A 12,150-nucleotide genomic window follows, 5' to 3' on the forward strand; every position below is an offset into this window, starting at 1 on the left:
GCCTTGAAACACTATTACCACTAAATCCAAGCTGAACAATAAGACCCGAAGCCAACGAACAAGTGCTAAGCCTGTCGGATACTCCAAAAAGGAAACTTCCATCCCACAAAGGGGTGGAGCCTGTCGTCCTTGGTAAGCCCCTGCCTATATCCCACCCCAGAACTGCAGAGTGGATTCACATCCTGCGACGAAAACAACAGGCCGACGTCCGGGATGCGGCTGGTGCCCCACGTCAATTACCAGCCTGCACATCTGTGCGAGCCTTAAATCGGCATTTACAACTGGACCTGCGCAAACCCCAAAGGAACAATTTCAAGGCCTTGCACCATTCATCTGAGCAATCCTCCGGGTTGTCGCAGGCTTTAAAGGAGCACCTTGGGTTGACCACTTAGACAGCCTGCCTCACATAGCCTACATCATAGAGTCTACATCAGAGTTTCTCTTACACAAAAATGTTCTGAGGGCAGAAGGAACAATCATTAGTTCAGAGACATAACCAATGGGATTGTAGAGGAGGAGAGTCCAAACAACTAGAGGAGGTAGGACCAAGACATCTGATTAGCTGGTCCCGCCTCCTCTACAATCTGATTGATTCTCTCTTGGAACCAATAATTGTTCCTTCTGCCCTCAGAACATTTTTTGTGTGAGTAAAACTCCCAGGAGCTCATAGAGCCATTTGCAATAGACAAACCATGCCACCACTAAATTCTAATTGATACCTTGCACTCAACACAAAATGTCTTTTACAAACATTTAACACTTTAAGCACAATACTAAACAATATTACACAAGTCAATGCCCAGCATTGTATGGAAATCAATATGGCAAATGAAGATGAAAGGAGAGTATCTGTTAACATGTACACAGGGTATTTCATCCAGACACCTACTCACGTTACAACACTACACACTGGAGGGATTCCAGGACATGTTCCACCTTGACGTTTGGTACAGGAACTCAAAGAATGTGCACAGGAATAGAGCATGTACACACAAAGGCCATGCGCAGGAAGCCTTATTCACCTGAGATTCAAAGGGCCCCAGTCTACACTGCTCCAAGTAACCATCTGCTTCAGTGCATTTAATGATGGGCTTTATATCCAAAACTCGGTCTGCCTTCGTTTGTATGACAAAGGTGGAGCTCCTTCACACCCAGTCAGTTAGGCGTGTCAGGAAGTCAGAGAAGCAAATTACTGCTTGGCAGCACATGGTATCATGCCCAACGGAACAGATCATGCTCAAAAATAACCCAAAGCCAAAGAGAGAGGACGACAACCCTCTTCAAGAGAACCATCCATTTGAGTCATCTACAACGGATACCCAACGCATTCCAGCATGAAGTGATCCTGCTTTTGCTCATTTGTCTAGACTTCATCCCATTCTTCCATCCAGTGTTATTTTCCAGATGGATGAACGAACGATACCACACTAGAGTCAGGAGGGAGCTCTCTTCATCAATGCATGGACAAAACATGGAAAACTAAAAACATGGAAAACATCTAAAAGCAGCCACTATAGGAGCCGCATGCAAAATGCGACATCGACACAATCTCCAGCGATCAAAGTCAAGCGAGCTTTCTAGTTCCTGCCACTCATCCGAAGAGGTTTCACCACCTACCACCTTAGAATGCAACACTTAGAATCACGTGCTGGTTTCCATTTGCAAATTTAATCTAGTCCCTTTCCAGCCACATGCAGAATCAGAGAAAAGCTTCCTACTGTAAGTGCCAAGCCGTGTTTTCAGTCATTAGTATGGAAATACAGGAAACCGCATTCCATAGCTCTTCCCAGGGATAAAAAAACATACCATTCTCATAAATTACTACTGTGCCTTCAGGCCCATTTGAGATGAAGAGACTGAGCTTAGATGATTAAGTAGCCTACATACCATTATACCCGCAGAAGTAAAAACTGGTACTCAAACAGCATAGATGGCATTAAAATATCATTCTGCCAAAAAGCATACATTTAAAAGGTGGTACCCTTGGCTTTCAGGGATTCTAACATGTAAACAGGGGAAGATGCTGATCTGTTGTGAAGAACCTGAGAATGTTACTATGGTAAATATGGAAATGAACAGAACAATATAGTATAAATAATATGTATGGAAAGTAGTTGCGTCAATTAAGAGGGTGCAAACACAAAATAGACAAAACCAGTTAGGCAAGATCATCATACAAAGTGTTCGCTAAGGCTTTTACAAAAAGCAGACCAGAAGAGAGGCTGCCCTTGCCGCTTGAGACAGATAAAAATGCATCAGCTCCTCACACAAGGTCAGGTTTATCTGAGCTGCAGACCCCAGACATCTCATCGTGGAAGACGTGCTGGGAGAGATTAAGCGGCACAGCCAAAAACCAGTCAACCGCAAACAAACATCTCTTGCAGGCTACATGAGTTGAAACGGTTCAAGGCAAAACTTCAGAAAGTCATACTAAACTCAATGCAAGCTGCTCTTTGAACGAGACAACGAGAGTGCCGTGTTAGCTTGGTGGTCTGGAATTTGGCCACAGACAGAGGTATCTCACATGCGTGTCGGCACTCCGATTGTGTGGAGTTGATGCAAGGCAACCCAATCACAATTGGATTATTACCCAAGATCCTTATCATCAATTCAACTGTCACTGCTCCAGGAAGAAAGCATAGAAAATTTGAGTATGACAGACGTGCTCAAGAATAAATCACTTTTCTGGATGCAAATAGTTTGCACAAGGATTGAAGACACTGAACCTGCTGATTCCACCTATTTGCTCAGGTATTACACATTGACATTGCTAGTGTTTTCAGTCTAAGACAGAGCTGAAAGAAAACAGCCATTCCTATAAAACTCTACAATTCGATCATTGTCAAAGATATTCAAATGGCAGGAACAGCACATTTCAGAGAGAGAATGAAAACTTCCATCTTGTATTTCAAGCAGCTTGTCAGGTTCTTTTTTTGACTTGCTAATTTCACTCAGGCCTCACACCCGTTTGCCTACCCATCCCTACATGGCATCTGTAAAGCGAGTATCGGCATCCAAAAATGGGCCGAAGCACTGAAAGGAAGGGGAACAACACTAAAACTGAACAAACAAGAGCTCGCCTGGTATAACTATTTATCATGCAGCTCTGTTGAATTTCAAAACACAGCCGTAGAGGTTGCCAGTCATAACCTCACAACACAACAGTGATTTTAACCATGCATGACACAAGCATAAAGACAGAAAGAACTATAGGATAACAGATTTAGTTCCTACAAGACTGTGGAAAATGCAACTGTGCACCCGGAAGTGCCAAGTGAGACCATTTCAGTGAACAGACAATGAGGAATGAGAGCAGGGAAGGGTTGGCGGTAGAATGAGATCAGTTTAGGTTTCCAGGAAGAGATGGGTTTTAAGATGCTTCTAGATGGTTTTGAGGCATTCTGCAGAGAGGATGGTGCTAGATCGCCCGTTTGAAGGACCACACAGCAGGATAAAAAATTAATACAATAAGTCACCAGGTAATATAGATCATAGAGGGCAGGATGAAATATAGGTCCAGGTGAGCAACTCAATATTATGGGTAATAATATTTTGGCTTACAATTGGCTGGCGTCCCATCCAGGGTAATCTGCAACGTTTGTGACCCGTCCTCCCCGGGACAGGCTCCAGACCCACAGTGACCCAGTTCTGGATAAGCGGTTATAGAAGACGGATGGTTACTGGATACTTTCATTGGGTCCCAAGTTGTCACACCTCATAAATGATATTATAGGGTACTGACAGCTTCATTCCACTCCTTAGCGTGATAATGAACCTTGTCATTACGTGGAACATCAAACTCTAACAAGCTTTCTGGTTCTTCAGCGAGGAAAATATGATACACATTACATTAAAGGCCTGCTCAGAGACGCTGCCATAACAATGACACAAGGTATATCCTGGACAAACAACCCAACAGCACAGCCATTGTCTTTGTACAGTTTAGCCCACAGACAACATTCAGGCAACACCCTGCATCAGTGTCGCCACTGAAGAGTAAACACTGCAGCTTCCATTCAGCTACACAATAAACCCCCACTGCTCACCAGACATTTAAATCCTCAGGGCACCAAAGCCGACCCCATGGTTTAATTACATGCACAAGCCTACGTAGACCGCTTGTAGTACGTTGATGCAATTATGCCACAATAACCACCCACCTGTAATAAAGTGTGACCAGCGTGGACTAGAGCAAACATCACAAACGACATGAAAACAGAACCATCTGAGCTGCTTTTCCGAACGCTTCTCATCACGGACGTTTTCATACCTTCTTAGGTTTTCCTCATTTGTTCGTCAGTCCTGAAGCTACACATCCCTCATTCACACAATGCTCCTCGAATTGGCCACCCGCGCTCATTATTTTCTCCCCGTGGACTTTCCAACATCCCTGCACTTCACTCAGAAGGCAATGACTCCTCCTCAACTGAGGGAAAAAGCATCTGCTACTATGGGGGGAGGGCAGACGACATCTGAAAACGTATTTTTAAATAAGATCTTTCTGCTCACAACGTAGTCCATCACAACAGCGATTCTGGCCCCCTGGCATTTCTGCGGCCACAGATTTGTATCCCTCGGCCTCTCCAAGGAAAAATGACTCACTTCTTTTTTTAGAGAACATTTGGAAGTGAAATGATCGGAATTTGCTTTGAATTATACCACAGTGAATTATGGTTTCACAGTATAGCACCGACGGGACAGGGCCCACTGAGATGAAATCAGGCTCCACTGATCGCCGGCTTTCTTGAACATGCAAGCTGACATGCACAAGCTCCCAGAAGTGCATACGAAATGAAAGCTGATACTTGTATTAAAATAACATTGATCTTTAAGGAAATAATGCTCATTCTTACAAACCTGTATCACTGGACTGCCAAGTCAAGTTTAAAAATAAACTCGGAGAGAATAGGTAATTTCTAATGCGCTTTAAAAGTAATGTTAACTAAACAGACTAAAAATTAAGTGAGATTTAATCTGAAGACATTTTTGATGGGGTTTAGCAGACTTCTGCATCGTTAAAAACACTCAGATTAATATTCCAGTTTATTGGTTTTTCAAGTGCAACAGTAAATATCATCCAAGACATTACATCATAGTGGAGCCCTCGAGCCAGAATTTTTTTTAACACACAAACCCACCCAAATATAAAATGATATACAAAAAAAAAAATGCCAGTGGTCAGGAGCCTGGAAGGCCAGCAAACACCAGTCTCTGGCTGTACTTATTTTGTTGTGCTGGTGTCGTGCATCACCCACGATGACATTTTGGGACAGCTACTCCCTGTACTGGACAGGCGTGTATCCCGCTCTGGGTGTGGCGATACCATCCCAGACGGCCCAGGAAGTAAGATCCTGCCATTTCAGACTCGGCCATCTTCCAGTTTGGTGGTGGCAGAGTTCACAAATCGCTTTATTGGTTACTTTCCACTATACCTAACCCTTCTAACTGGAAACCTCCGGCGCCGATGTATGAAGACTCGCCCGACACAGGGTTTTGAAGCCCAGCTTTGATGTTTTAAGCTGCTCAGAAACACCTATTAAGCATTTTGTTCCAGTCATAACCCCCCACTGCTTCTGTTGTGGATTCATTAAAAAAAATCTGCTTTAGATTCCAGGCTAAACAACTCATTAATGAGCATCACAAGCCTTTCTGAAATATAAAAACAAACACACATGTCCTTTGCAAACTGATGAGTTAACCCCTGCCCCCCCCCCAGGAGTTAAAAGAACATGCCACAACAGGACCCCCCCAAGTACATATACCTACCCAGTGCTCTGTACACGTCTCCCTCTGAACCCCGCATACATTTCAAACACCACAAAACCTCATGTGAACTTCCTCTCCTGAAAGGATCTGATGGTTCTGAACCGCTGAACCGCTGGGCCGGATGTCCTTCGAAAGAGCCTCTCTTGTCTCCGGTCACCCCCGCTGTGTGATCTGCTGGGAAATCACTACAGTGCAGGGCATGCCATATAACCAAGCAAGGGGGGGGGGGGGGTGGGGGGGGACCATCGCCACGATTCAATGCGGACCTGCAAGCCAGTGGCCTAAAGATCTGTGCCGTTGCACATCGCGCTTTTCCATTCACCTGAAACGTGACAAATGCGATCCGGCGGTGGACTGATTCACGCGGAATGTGCTGCAGGAACATCTGCTGGGACTTTCTGCGCAGGCTGCACTGTCGGAGGGGGGGGTAACGTCTAACGGTCCAGAATAGAATCTGACTGCAGTCCAGGACAAGCACACTTGGTGAAGAGACCACAAAAAAAAATGAAGGTGTAGGAACAGACACCGTCCTGCCTGCCTCCCACATCACATGGCTCTAACCAGACTGGGTCACCCACTTCCACTAAACCAACAGCAAATTCCCCTCGATCCAGCAAATGCTGATAAGACCTCACGGTGTTTGCTATGCCTCGTCGAGGTCACATTTGGACCACTAACATTTCTGACTGGAGAAAACTGCCTGTTTTTGAGAGCTTGCTGTAGCGATAGTGTGTCAAGGTCTATCTCACATGCAGGGGCGCTGTAAAGGGGGAGGGGCGGGCGGGCAGGGGGGGTGGGGGGGATTAGCACGACTCCAAGGGCCACTGAGTGACAGGGATCATAAAAAATTTGGAATCTAAGAGGATCGGTCTGGGCTGGAGACACAATATTATATGCTTTCATGGGGCTCCAAAATCTCTAGCAGCGCCCCTGCCCGCCTGTCTCAGGGAAGCTCCACATGCAGAAATGGACCCACAAGGCTACCAGGACCTCCGCACCCCCTCGATGGCTGCAGCCAACAACGTCGATCTGACCGCCAGCAACCTTTGATTTTCACAGAGCAACACTGATTCAGAGCCAGGGATTTAATTCTTTTTCCATTAAAATAGATAAAATTATCATTCAAAGTGACTTCAGAATGCAACCCAAATCAACTGTAGGAGGACAGAAAGCCCACAGCCCTGTGATTAAACTGAGATCCCAAGGTCTACGCTCTCTGTGACCAAACCTGGAGAGCTCACAATAAGCAGATATTGCAGAAGTAAAAAAAAAACTAAATCCTACAGTGCCACTCTGGAAGGAGACCATAACTGCATGTTCTGCCAAGCAAGAAGCTCAACAATTGGGTGTGGCACACCACAAAACCAGTCGAGCAGCCAATCAGAGAGATGGACAGAGAGCGATCCAACAGAAACCATCCAATGAGGGACATCAAAGGCCTCATGGCACACGCTGACCGAAAAGACAGACGTGTAGGTTTGGGAAGTACATGAACTGCTAAAAACAGCCAGGGACAAAACACATGTATAGCCAAAACTTCCACCGTACTTTCCATCTCTGAGTATGGAATGTTACTCAGGAATGCTCCGTACATGTGGCGGCCATCAAACAGCTGCCAGGTGGTTACAAAACACGTTTGAGAAGACGCTCATCCTTATTGATTTAGACGAGCCTCGGGACAGCGAAAGCATTCCGACTATCAACTTTTGGAATTATTTCTCTTTTATTGGCCAGTAGTTTTATAAATAGTCATGAGTACTCTCAATAAAACCTCGGATTAGATATCAAATACAAGCAAAGAGAAACACTGATCATGTTAAACCAGCCAAACAAGCACAAAGACAGGCCATTCGAGATGCATATCAAATGAGGCTTTTTCCTGAGGGACATCATAATGTCTTCAAAGCTATTAGACCATGACTTTACATAGAAGCAAAGCAGAAAAAAGGATTAAACTGAGTTACAAAGACACACAGAGCAGTCCATCAACTCCAGCGCAAGCCAATCTTGGATCTTAAAATAGATGCACGTAATACGTTAAAATCAGAATAATTTTAGATGGACCATCACATCCGAGAAAGCACAAGCAGCAGGACTCCCTGCCCTGCTCTTCAGCCCACCAAACGAGGACACCCTTCATCGCAGAAGGCCCTAGGAGTCAAAATCACTGCGGTCACGCATCGCATGCTGATTTTCCTTCAACGCAAAACATCTAGCCACAACTTCCACTGATGCTTGAGGGCGGGGGGTATATTTAAACCACAAAAAAAGGAAAGAGCTAAGCATCTGTAGGATATAAGGAACTGCAGATGTTTCCAGGGCGTGGTCAGAGCTACATGCACTCATGCAGCATCTCATATATGAAAATTATTTTTAATTTTCACACTTTTTAAAGAACTGGCACACCCATGTATATTTTTGTTGTTCTTCAAATACTGCAGCATAATGGCATCCGAGAGACAGACGGAACTCTCTCTGGCTGAACCTCCTGGACTCAGCATCCAGGATGCGGGCAAATTCTTGCCCACCAGCGGTGCGCGATGATGTTGCCAGTGACGCGGTTCATGACGCGGTTACAGCACCATCGCCCTTCATGACGATCGGCGACTGAGCACTTCAAGGTGGAATTTGTATCCGAGACAAATGTAAATACACGTCCAAAGCTGAATTCACCAGGTTCTGAGGGATTCAATTTAGACGAGAATAGGGTCCAGCCCAAGCTGCTGCACCCCAACGTGAAAACCCAACTGCTGAGGCTACTGGCCCCTTACGAGAGCTTAGAGGACAACCTGGAATGGAGGGATATGGGGGACAGGGTGACAAATGCACAATTCAGGGCTTCTCCAAGCATTTTACAAGCACAGTCTTGCCAAGACGCTCAGTTAAGAAGAACAGCTTGGTTTATTGTGGCAGCAGACAGAATTAATAAACCTCGGCCAATGGAATGTGCAACGGCGGATACATCGGCAGTTTAAAATTATGCCTTTGCCACCAACCACCCCCCCCCCCCAATCCCCCCATCCACAGGCTTGTTTTGTCAGCGAGAGAAAGCAGCCATCGCTAACAGAAGTTATGGACGGAAACCCTGATGGGAGAATAAGCCACGTCTTTGCCCTCGAACCAGGCACTCTGAATATTAAGTATTCTAACTCCTGACGGTCCAGGAAGGAAGGGGATGGGGGGGGGGGGGGGGAATTACACTTAATCAAGCAGCCTGTTTAAAATAAATAAACAGACTGACGGAAGAACACAAGGTGACATTTTTAATTAGAAATGACAGGCAAAAGTGACATGTCTGTGGAGAGCTGGGTGCCAGGGGTCTTGATAAGCATATGTAGCGTGGAGTAGGGGACCCTAGGACAGGGCGGGGCAGGGGGCCGGTGTGACAGGCTGGGGGAGCCCAGCTGGCTAGTTGATGTGAAAGCACCAGGACCATGGGTGAGTCTCGTCAGCTGTTCAGTGGGTGTGGGGGGGGGGGGGGTTTAGTAGCGGTGTTGGTTTAGATGCAAATAAGGAACCACAATAAACGTCTTGTTTCCCCAAAGTCAAAATAATTGTTTTAAATAGTTTTAAATAGTACCCAGGGCTGCCAACTCTCACGCATCTGGCCTGACACTCACGCTTTCCAAGTCTCACAGTCACGCAAGAAATCTTAGGGAAAATCTGTATTATTCCATTCATGAACCTAAAATTAGCTATGTCAAAAGTGTAGGGGTGGTCTGCAAACCCCGCTGACTAATTTAGAGTAATAAAACTGTTCCATACATGTAAATGCGTGTGCCGAATTAAAAAATTTCACACTAGCCAGCTGACCAATGTTGGCAACATTCTGACCCATGAAGCTTCAAAAAAAAAAAAAAAACAGACAGGGACATTCCTACCTAACCACAGCAATGGAAAGAAAGGCGTCTTTGTGAAGCTTTGACACGGCCTCGGTATACCGTATAACCTGAGGCTAAGCCCCCGTCTCATTGCGCCATGCGATCGCGGCCGTCGGCGCTCATATCAAGTTCCACAATAACGCCGGCGAACTTCCTGTCAGCTCAGCTGTCTTATGGTGTAACAAGCTGCCGGGCTGCAAGGATCCACAGCTGGCAGCTGGTTAACAAAGCGGGAGGAAAAGGCCAAGAAAAAGCTACAATGATACCTACTACAGGAAGGGGAGGGTGAAACTACAAGGCAAAAAAAAAAAGCAACAATAGGATGGCCACATGGAAGAGGCGCTCTCCTGAACGGACTGGTTCGGCAGGCGTGCAAAGCAGCGACTGAGCGACTGTCCATCTTCATCATCTATGTTCACGGGCAACCCGACGCCGGGCGCAGGAACGGAACCGGGAAGCGTCTCGTCAATTGGGGTTAAAAAGTGATGCGCGATAAATTATTAACTCACAGGCAAAACTTAAGGGACTCGCAAAACGCACAAACATAAAACGGCACTTTAAATTAAAAAAGCATAAATAGCCCGAATTTTGTCCCAGAACCGGAATAATAGCACATATGTCCATACGCACTTACATTCACTATACCAACTCTATGGCCGATGTTACTTTTATTATTGTGTGGTGACAGCTGATCCTGAGGTAGTATTTTTATAAATACCAATAACACACAACAACGGTTTCTTATCACAATGGTCGCTGTTTACATCAGCTGTTACATTTTGCAGTTTGCAAAGTGCGCGGCTGGATCTCCAGATCGGATGATAAAAGAGCCCCGCCGTATAGAATCCATGATGTAACCGTTCCATAATAATCTATAGGAAATGACTCGGGCTTGAAATATGTTAACAGGGATACCGCTCAGCCTGAGCACGGTGTCTTTATCTAAAATGCAAGTGAAGGAAACGGATGGTGCTACTTTTTTGTTCTTTAATCACGATACTGGCTTTAGTGACCAGATTGGCAGCAGAGACTGCACGCCTACGTGGACAGGTAGGATGCATTAAAAAAAAAAAAACAGAGAGCAAACGTCAGAAATTATACGTAGCAAAGGGAAAGCGGCTACTCTCTAACCGGAGATATCAGCTGCAAGATCGCGGCGTTATAGCGGCCGCACCGGGATCATTCGCATCGCCCTTGCCTGGAGGAGACGCATGGTAACTGCGGCAAACTCATCTTCCACCGCTTTCTCCGGACAAGGGGTGCAGCACCGGGCAAACAAAACTAATCGAGGAAAGACGCACTCCGGTCTCAATGACCGCAGTCAACACGTGTATATTAAAGCCGAGCCCTCGCCACCGCGCTAGCTAGTCTTGACAGACAAAAGCCGTCAAAGTACTCCCTTTGCTATGTGACTTAAACTGATAACTGCCTGGTTTTTCGTTGTACAAAAAGTTACAGAAGTAGATAGAGATGCGCCCCCTTAATTTTCAAGATCGTAGCAGCCAGTCGATTAATTAATTGCTTAGCACATCCCGTACAGCTGATCCAAAACGTTTACTCCCAGACGGGATTTGGTATCAGTAGATGGTTTTATAACTGCGATTGCTGCAAATTATGGAAACGGATAGTTGTGAAGGGAATAAATCTCAGTTAGTAATAACTATCATCACCATTGGCTGCACGTGCAAATCGGACAAACAAAAACAACATTTTCTGCAGAAACTCAGCGCGCCCCTCACCTTTAGATCTGCTTTGAAGAAAATTCCTGTGTCGTCCTGCTCCCAGTTCATCCAGCGACTTCCTCCCTGTTCCAGGACGCAAACCAGAAGGCTGAAAAAATGGGGGACCAGAGCCGCCGCCCTCCGCTGCTCTGATTGGTCGGAAGCCCGCGGAGGTATTCCTTACCTCCTCCCGTGATTGGACATCGCCTTTTCAACCTATCAGGAATTCCTCGTCTCTTGTAGTGAGCGACTAGGGCTACACAACAGAAGTTTTAAAGTTCGTGAAGGATGCATTTGTGGTAATTTTGATCGGGCTGGAAAAGTAATGTTTTCCATCCATGCAGCGTTCAACCGTTTATCCTGGATGAGGGAGTGGAGTATGTCTTATCCCAAACAGCAAAAACTCGAGACAGACTACCCCCTTGATTGGATGCCATTGATACGTACACATACTCTTAGACTTAATAGAATAATAATGTCGGAAGATTACATAGGGTGGGATGGATGTCGTGTATTTTAGTCCTACATATGTATACAACTTTATTTCTTACAGTCAAGTTTACTTGCCTAGACATGAACGTAATGTTTGTCGAACTTTGGATCCACGCACTTGCGTTTAACATCAGCTGCATTGTTTTAGGTGATGTCATTACTTCTTTGGGACCATTACCAAAAAGACTGTGGTTTTTAGTTCTCTTTTTATTCTGTAAGGGATTAACTAAAGAAGGAACCATCACCGCTTTCTGGTCAGGCCCACAAAGATATAACCATCTGTGCTGGCA

General features: G+C 45.5%; 1 protein-coding gene across 1 annotated transcript in view; it reads right to left on the minus strand.

Moving 5' to 3' along the window:
• Nucleotides 1-11,517, minus strand: part of pls3 (plastin 3 (T isoform)) — a 30,222-nt gene extending 18,705 nt beyond the window's left edge. The window contains exon 1 of the mRNA XM_023816405.2: nt 11,387-11,517. The gene's annotated coding sequence lies outside the window, so the exon portion shown is untranslated. The remainder of the gene's footprint in view (nt 1-11,386) is intronic.
• Nucleotides 11,518-12,150: the final 633 nt, after the last annotated feature.

The sequence above is a fragment of the Paramormyrops kingsleyae genome, chromosome 10 (assembly GCF_048594095.1).
Source record: "Paramormyrops kingsleyae isolate MSU_618 chromosome 10, PKINGS_0.4, whole genome shotgun sequence".
Lineage (NCBI taxonomy): Eukaryota > Metazoa > Chordata > Actinopteri > Osteoglossiformes > Mormyridae > Paramormyrops > Paramormyrops kingsleyae.